Source organism: Scyliorhinus torazame, chromosome 24 (genome assembly GCF_047496885.1).
Source record: "Scyliorhinus torazame isolate Kashiwa2021f chromosome 24, sScyTor2.1, whole genome shotgun sequence".
Lineage (NCBI taxonomy): Eukaryota > Metazoa > Chordata > Chondrichthyes > Carcharhiniformes > Scyliorhinidae > Scyliorhinus > Scyliorhinus torazame.
The window spans coordinates 49,112,880-49,121,984 of NC_092730.1; the positions used below are offsets into that span (position 1 = coordinate 49,112,880).

At 44.4% G+C, this 9,105-nt stretch overlaps 3 non-coding genes across 3 annotated transcripts; 1 reads left to right on the forward strand and 2 right to left on the reverse strand.

The window, feature by feature from the left end:
* Positions 1 to 1,122: 1,122 nt before the first annotated feature.
* On the reverse strand, positions 1,123 to 1,204 carry trnas-gcu (transfer RNA serine (anticodon GCU)). Its single transcript has one exon. It is a non-coding gene; the product is annotated as a tRNA-Ser (tRNA).
* Positions 1,205 to 6,361: 5,157 nt separating this feature from the next.
* trnas-uga (transfer RNA serine (anticodon UGA)) lies at positions 6,362 to 6,443 on the reverse strand. The gene has a single exon. It is a non-coding gene; the product is annotated as a tRNA-Ser (tRNA).
* A 618-nt stretch (positions 6,444 to 7,061) lies between these two features.
* On the forward strand, positions 7,062 to 7,134 carry trnak-cuu (transfer RNA lysine (anticodon CUU)). The gene has a single exon. It is a non-coding gene; the product is annotated as a tRNA-Lys (tRNA).
* Positions 7,135 to 9,105: the final 1,971 nt, after the last annotated feature.

A 9,105-nucleotide genomic window follows, 5' to 3' on the forward strand; every position in this document is an offset into this window, starting at 1 on the left:
GAGAATCCCTGTTCATCATTTAGAATATCTTGACCCTTTTCTGGTACAGGGGGAATTCTAAGAATAGTGGTGAGGTTTTAACTTCATGGCGCGCAACGTGGAGGGCTAGAATATTAGAAGTTTCTGGGTAAAGCGATGCTAGAATATTAGAAGTTTCTAGTTAAGCAGGTGGAGGTTTGAATATTAGAAGTTTCTAACCTACACAGGGAATGGAATATTAGACGATTCTAGTTCCCAAATAATTGTTAGAATATTAGAAGTTTCTAACTGGCACAATCAACCGCGATAGAATGGCGGGGCAGACTCGATGGGTCTAATGGCTTAATTCTGCTCCTATATTTTATGAACTTATCTTTTGCGCGACTTCGTGAATTGGAAACTGTTCCTTCTCCTCAGTTTGAAACTCACGAAGTCGCACAAAAGATAAGTTCATAAAATATAGGAGAAGAATTAAGCCATTAGACCCATCGAGTCTGAGTTTCAAACTGAGGGGAAGGAACAGTTTCCAACTCAGAATTTATGCGCAATTAGGGCAGGGAGTGAAAAGTAACTTTCTCAGCTTTTTATTATTTGGTTTCACCATGGACAGTGTTCGTCTATTCACCGCCCGCCAAGCCCTTAATCAAAAGCTAAAAATCACAGCCTTTTTTCTGTATCCTCATGAAGTGGACGAAACAGAGACACAACAGACACGTTACAGACAAGAATGGGATTTGAATCAACGTGTGCAGAGTACAATGGATTATTGTGCATCACCTTAACCATGTGGAACAACCCCTTTACTTCATGGAATTTTAATATCTGATCTTGTCACAGACAAGTAGCCGAAGCACCCCACCAATGTACAATCAGGAGGACGTTCATCCACGAGAGGTGGCAGAAGGTAATAATGGGAGAAGTGAACCCGGTAACCTCGACTGCACAGTTGGTAGCCGAAGAAGAATTGTGCAATGTGGAGTTAAGCCCAAAACACGTCTGCCGCCGTTCGTGCCTCCGTTCGTCCCTCCTCTAACGCAACTCGATGCAAGTGGCCTGACAACTTGGAATATTTTGTCACATCAGTCATTGCAGATCCATCGTGTAAAAATGAATTCCACTTCCGAGAAACAATGGGCGAAAAATCGACGAGGATGGGATTCGAACCCACGTGTGCAGAGCACAATGGATTAGCAGTCCATCGCCTTAACCACTCGGCCACCTCGTCGCACTACTTGGCGCAACAATACGTCTTAATTCGTTTTGCATCCATGAACTGATGGCAATTATTTGCCTCTTTCTATTCAACCAGGTATTCGACGGGGGAAATGCAGTGCTGGTGGTATAGTGGTGAATAACGCTGCTTTTGAGACCGTTGACTCCGGTTCGATTCCCGGCCATCGCAGTAATAGTTGATTCGGATGTTTTTGCGCGACATCCTGAGTTTCAAACTGAGGAAGACTGGTCAACTGTTTCTCATTCAGAATTTATGCGGATTATCTAAGTGAGGTGTTTAAGATGCGAAAAGGTGTAGATATTGTAGACGTGGAGTTGATGTTACCTGTTGTGGGGGAGTCTAAAACGAGAGGTCATCATCTTAGAATATGAGGCAAATTTAAAAAAGAAAAACTACTTCTCCCAAAGGGTTGTAATTCTGTGGAATTCACTTCCTCAGAGTGCGGTGGATGCAGGGACAGTGAGAAAGTTAAGGAGGACTTAGAGAGACTTTTATTGGTAATGAGTTGAATGGTTCTGGAGAACGGGCAGGACGGTGGTGTTGAGGCCATTATGTTTGATCAGGCAAGATCACATGGAAGGTTTTACGCCCAAGAGGCTAAATTGCATATCCCAGCTCCAATGTTATGAGTTCTCGGGAGTAGGTGTTCTGGCTGATATCTCAATCGATCTCTTGTTCCGTAACATTTCAGGTAGCAGATGATGAACATTTCAGTCATGATCGAATGGCGGGCAGACTCGATGGGTAGAATGGCGTAATACTGCTCATCTATCTGATGAATCTATCGTTTGCGCGGCTTCATGACTTTCAAACTGAGGGAAAGAAATAGTTTCCAACTCAGAATGTGTGCGCAATTATGGGGGGGGGGGGGGGGTGAATTAAGTAACTTTCTCGTCATTTTCTAAAGTGGTTTCAATATGGAAAGTGTTCGATTATTCACAACTCCAAGCCCCAAACACTAAAAATCACAGCATTTTTCCATCACCCTCATGAAGTGGATCAAACAGAGACACAACAGATACGTTACAGACGAGGATTGGATTCGAACGCAAGTGCGCAGAGCACAAAGGTTTCTTGTGCATCCCCTTAACCACGTGGTACAACTCCTTTACTTCATGGAACTTTAATATCTGACCTTCTCACAGACAAGTGACCGAAGCAACCCTCCAGTACACAAACAGGAGGATGTTCATCCAGGAGAGGTGGCAGAAGGTAATTATGAGAGAAGTCAACCCGGTATCCTCGACTGTACTGTGGGTAGCCGAAGAAGAACTGGTGTCAAAGAGCGGTTAAGCCCCAAACACGTCTGCCTCCGTTCCACCGTCCTCTAACCCAACTCGATGCAATCTGGCCTGATAACGTGGAATAGATTGTCACATCAGTGATTGCATATCCATCTTGGAAAAAGGAGGCCTACTTCCGAGAAAAGTGGATTTAAAATCAACGAGCATGGAACTCGAACACACGTGTGTAGGGCACAATGGATTGGTAGTCCATCGCCTTAACCACTCGGCCACTTCGTCCCACAAATACGCACGGCAATATGCCTTAATTCGTTTTGCATCCATGAACTGATTGAATGTATCTGCCTCCTTCTATTCCACCTGGTGTTCAAAATTGGAAATGCAGCGACGGTGGGAGAGTGGTGAGCAAAGTTTTCTTCCAAGCAGTTGTCCCTGTTCGATTCCCGGCCATTGAATCGGATGTTATCGTGCAACATCGTGAGTTTCAAACTGAGGAAGACTGGCCAACAGTTTCACACTCAGAATGTATGCGTCATTATCTAATTGAGGTGTATCAGATGCCAAAAGGTATGGAAAAAGTTGACGTGGAGCTGTTGCTTCCTCTTGTGGGGCATTCTAAAAGAGGAGGTCATGATCTTAGAATAAGAGATTGCAATGTGAAAAAAGATTTGAGGGAAAACTACTTATTCCAAAGGGTTTATGATTCTGTGGAATTCGGTACCCCAGATTGCGTTGGATGCAGGGAGAGTGAGTAAATTTAAGGAGGTGGTAGAGAGAGTTTTATTGGTAAGGAGTTGAAGGGATACGGAGAACGGGAAGACGGTGGAGTTGAGGCCAGGATGGGATCAGCCAACATCACATGGAAGGTGTTAGGCTCAGGAGGCTAAATTGCCTACTCCCGCTCCGAGATCATGCGTTCTAGGGAGAAGGTGTTCCTGCTGATATCGCAATCGACCTCTTCATCTGTAACATTGTAGTTCGCAGATGGGGAAGATATCAGCCATGATAGAATGGCGGGCAGACTCGATGGGTCTAATGGCTGAAGTCTGCTTCTTTATTTTATGAACTTACCTTTTGCGCGACTTTGTGAGTTTCAAACTGAGACGAAGAAACAGTTTCCAACTCAGAATGTATGCGCAATTAGGTCAGGGAGTGAAATAAGTAACTTTCTCACCTTTTTATAATGTGGTTTCAACATAGACAGTGTTCGCCGAATTCACCACCCGCCAAGCCCGTGAACCAAAGCAAAAAATCACAGCATTTGTACTTCATGCTCATGAAGTGGACCAGAGACACAACAGACACATGACAGACGAGGATGGGATTTGAACCCACGTGTGCAGAGTACAATGGGTTATTGTGCGTCTCCTTAACCACATGATACAACTCATTTACTTCAATGGAATTTTTATATGCGATCTTATTACAGGCAAGTAGCCAAAGAACCCCTCCAGTCTACAAACAGGAGGAGGTTCATCCTGGAGAGGTGGCTGAAGAGAATTATGGGAGACGTCATCCCGGTAACCTCAACTGTACTGTGGGTCGCTGAAGAACTGGTGTCACGGTGCGGTTCCACTGACAACGTATCCACAGGCACATATAGTGACGAAGACTGACAGGTTCAGAATGTCTCTTACACTCTCACACATTACCCGAGAGCGACAGGAATCCCCCATTTACAAACGGGACCAGAGAAGTGCAGAGAGAATGCACCTCACTCCCACATACAACATGTTGACGGCTTCAACACAACCAAAATATAAGAATAGATCATCACCACATATTATCTTCTTCGAAATCCCGCCGTCCCAACTTTAATATAATAAAACAATTTTTATCAGTTGTGTCTCACTCTAATCTGTGAACTACGCTCTACCAGAGTGTGTTGACATCTACTGGCCACGACACAGAACCGCAACAGAGCGGGGGAGATTCACATGAACTGTCGGTGATAGAATGTGACCGGGTGGACGGAGAGGTGTTAGATGTATGTAAAATTTAAACAATCGATATTCATGCATTTCCCAATGGAATTGGTGGAATTTGGAAGTGTTTATCTTGAGGATCAATTGAGCAGAGACTTTAAAGCATTTTATCTGTGGTTCCCTCTGTGTGAGCTTTGCAACGTTGTACTGTGTCATGCTGTCTCCTTCATTCCTGGGACGAGACTGCAAGAAGGATTCTGAAAGGTATTTGCTGCAAAGCAAACAGGAACGTGAGTTATGTTTTCTTTTCGTGTCAGGGAGAATGTAAATAGCAGAGAATAGCCAGGATTCCCTGACGTCGGGCTAATGGCCCAGCACGCTTCCGCTGCGGCTCTCTGATCCTTAAACCAGGAGCTACGATTTTACTGTCCTGCGGTAGCCACACAGCTATTCACTTCCTCATTTTTTTGTTTCAACTTGAACAAACGTTTGAGCACACTGATTCTGGTCAGCATAGTTCAGATAATTTACTTTCGTGCTGAATGGTTGTTCTGTGAAGGTGGTGTGATTTCTTCTGTGACGTTGTTCTGATGGGAAAGTGGGGAGTGACTGGAATCACCTTTATAGAAGGAAGTTCGGGGCGGCAGTTTCACCTCTCCGGGTACATTGATCAACCTGTTACTGAGTTATTCAAACTTTGCCTCCATATATAGAACAAATACACAAACAATGAAGCGGGGGAATGTATTAAATCAGAGATTGGATATTCTTGTAACCAATATGGCTGTAATGGGAATCCTTCATTTTCCGATAAATCGGGATGAACTGATCGCTCAGTCAAAAATCAGATATCTGGGGATTTAAATGTGATTACTACAATGATAATATTTAACCATGTTAATGTTATTTTGCTCCAATTGAAACGTGTCACGAATACATCGTTACCTTGTTGCACAACTTGCTTTCAGCCAGGAGATGGGAGCAGTGCGCAATAGTTTGGATCTCCTGATTGTGTCCACAGATCTCGATAGGAATGGAGCTGCTGCTTCCCGGGAGCTGCCAAGCAAGAGGCACAGATACTGACCAACTGCACCCGCTCCAAATAGATTCCCCAAATTACTGAACAAAACAAAAACAAGCACAAATCATATTTTAAGAAACTATGACAGTGACTCTGAAAACAATACACCATCACCTCTGAAAGAATCGATTTGCTGTAACTAATTCAAGATGAACCGTTTCAATATCAGCCGTAGTTCCTTACCAGTTCTCAGACAGGAACCGACTGGTTAGAAGTTTGCTTCACTTTTCAAGGTCCGGCTCAATAAAATCAATCACAGGCCCATGATCTGCTTTCCTCCTGTTCTCAGACACATCCACTTTGTACAAGGGCGCACTAACTGGTTTTCAGAGTAAGAGTCAGACTGCAGTCACCTCGTTCTCTCTCGATCCCTTTATCCCAGAGCCACCTCACAACCAGGGGTGGAACTTCTCACAGAGCCAAGAATGGAATAGTTTGTCGATTCTTCCACCGATTCAGGACCGTCCATCACCAGGACGTATTCGTCCAAAAGAGTTGGGATGAAATAGGGCTGAGCTTCACCGTGTATCCAATCAGTCCCCGGAGAAGCACAAAAACAGTGAGTGAGGGAGAGAGAAAGAAACAAAGAAACAGATAGAGAGATAAAATATGTTCCATTTCTACCACGATCTTTTTACCCAGAAATCCGTTCACCTGAATGAAACCGAACCACGTTTCCATTCGCTGCCGTTGCTGCTTCTCCTTCCAAACGTTGCAGGAAACGTTATTATTTATTGATTGTTGTTTTGAGTTCGAGCTTCTTTATATTTCGTTCAGTTTCCCCAAAAAAACATTAAATTTCTGACTGAGCTCGATATAGGTTCATTTACAAACATTTCGATTTATTCTCGAGTCAGTGGCTTGCGCGGGTAGTTCAGCAAACACTTCGAATCGCAGTCGGTGCGAGCAGGACTGGAACCTGCGCGGGGAAGCCCCATTGGATTTCAAGCCCGACGCCTTAACCACTCGGCCATCGCAGCTGTGCCCAGGGTGTCATTCATTAGTAATTTGTTCGATAGAATACATTCTAAAACCAGCCTGGAATCACTCCAGGAAGTTATTGCATTCAAACGATCAACGGGGCCCCGGTGTTTATGTGAGGAGGGGTTGAATCTTCGTGGAAAATGACCATTGGATTTGGAGAGAGGCCTTGAGAGACTCGAAAACCTCAGCTCCCGAAACGCACAATTCCACCGATTAAATAGATTGTGGAACAACATCAGTTACATTGGAAATATATTAGAAATTCAAATGGGACAGGACCACACTTTACAGTCTGGAGGAAAATTTAAATGATGAAATCTAGAAATTACAGCACAGAGGGAGACCTGTGCAGGCCGAACGGTCACCTGATGACCTGATGACGCAACTAAAATGGTCACGTGTCGGGATTCCGGCAGTTCCCCGGATCGCAGTCAGAGCACAAGCCAGGAGGAGCTGCTTTATTATTAAGTCAGTTATTTTTTATTACATGTCATTGGTCGCCAGTCATTGAGAGACGAGCATTTCTACATGGTGTCAGGAGTGGGGAGTATGGCAGAAGGACTTAACCGCATCAGCTCTCTTCAAGAAGACGCTTAATAAAGAGTGCACCAGCAGCCCGGCTAGCTCAGTCGGTAGAACATGGGATTCTTAATCCCAGGGTCGTGGGTTCGAGCCCCACGTTGGGCACTTCCGTGTTATTATCTGAAAATATTGATGCTGAATGAACTTTCTTCGTAACAGGAACGCAAGGTTATGACTGGGAATCCAGAGGTCTAAACGAACATTTCGTGACAAAATTTAATAAATATGGAATTAAAATGTCGTCTCAGTCACGGTTCTGCTTCCGATGGATCTTATTTCCACAACTGGGACCACATCCACAACGAGAAATGATTTGGCACAAACACAGTAAAGATCTGTCACCGGCAGTGTCACGGTTACAGAGAGCTCAGTTACACAGCAAGATATAATTTTACAAACAGGGCCTCTCTGTGTGCAGCAGAAAACAACATTTTCCGAAAAAAACAGTTTCTCCATCTCGGCACCTTTTCTGTGTGTCATTGTATGTGTGTCCTGATAGTCTCTTCCTGATTTTTTTGTGTCTCTTTCTCTGTCTGTTACAGCAGTGCTGCTGTTGTGTATTAATCTCACTTTTCCCAAACGGTAATTGTGATTGATAGATACAGACAGATTTCCACACTGACATTCAGTACCAATGTCTAATAGAGACTGAATCCCACCCTCACATACAGTCCCAGACATTGACTCATAATGAAGGAATTCTGCTCTCACAACCTGTCCCAGAGACTGAGGTGCAGAGTGTTCCCTCCACTCCCGAACACTACCTGTGATTTACAGATACAGAACAAATCTCAGTCAGGTGAGTAGCAGAGTTTGATGGGTACGACATGTATTCCACAATCACCTTCTCTGCGCCAGATAATCAGATGCAGACGACATGCGGTGTCTGTGTTGGTTTAACAAGGGTTTTACCCAAGAACAGGAACACATTTACACAATATCAGGGTATAAGACGTAGGAGCAGAAGCAGGCCATTCAGCCCATCGAATATGCTCCGCATTTCAATGAGATCATGCTTGATCTGATATATGGCGTGTTATGACCTCATACGGTGGCACGTTGTCACCTCAGAGAGCCAGCGATCCGGTTCAATTCCAGCCTTTGGTCACTGACAGTGTGGAGTTTGCACTTTCTCTCCGTGTCTGTGTGGGTTTCTTCCGGGTGCTCCGATTTCCTCGCACAGTCCAAATGTGTGCGGGTTAGGTGGACTGTCCATGCTAAATTGACCCTTAGTGTTCAGAAAGTTGGGTGGTGTTACAGGGATGTGGTGGGGACACAGAGGCTATTTCAGAATATCGTTGCAGAGTCCATTGGCAGAATGGCCTCCTTTTACATTTTAATGATCTCATGATAATACTCATGTCCACTTTCCCGGCTTTTTATCTCTAGATTTCATGATGAACCTTTAAAACCAGCAATCCCACCAAGCCTCAGGTAGCGGTAACTCCTCAATGGTCGTTAATGTCCCGGCTGTCAGTCATTTGGCCAGTCTTGAGTGAAGTCACATCCTGGAAATGTCATACATTGATCCAGTTCTAAAGTAAATTAAGCCACTCTAGTCCCTGATGACCATAGGCCCTTTGAGGGTAAGATCTGACTGGTGGTGATTTAACCTGAGGATCACCATACCTCAGGCGAGGAGCAATAATAATAATACTAATAATCTCTTATTGTCACAAGTAGGCTTCAATCGAGGTTCTGTGAAAAGCCCCGAGTCGCCACATCCCGGCCCCGGTTCGGGGAGGCTGGAACGGGAATTGTGAGATGGCGGGGTTTTCATGTTTCAGGTCTAGTATAACCGTGTGATCTGAATCTAATTAATTTGGTTTTCCTTCTGCTAATCTTGTCTCACAGTGAGGCCAACCTCACTGATTGGATAGACGAGTGATCGTTCTTCAGTCTTGTCATTGTCGGACCCGCTGAATATGGAGGCATACCCTGTGTGGCAGGATTTAGCTCCAACTCAATCTATAAGTTTGTGGATGATACCACTGCGGTAGGTCGTATCGCAAACAATGACGAATCAGATACAGAAGGTAGATAAATCACATGGTTGCATAGTGCACTGTCATGTGA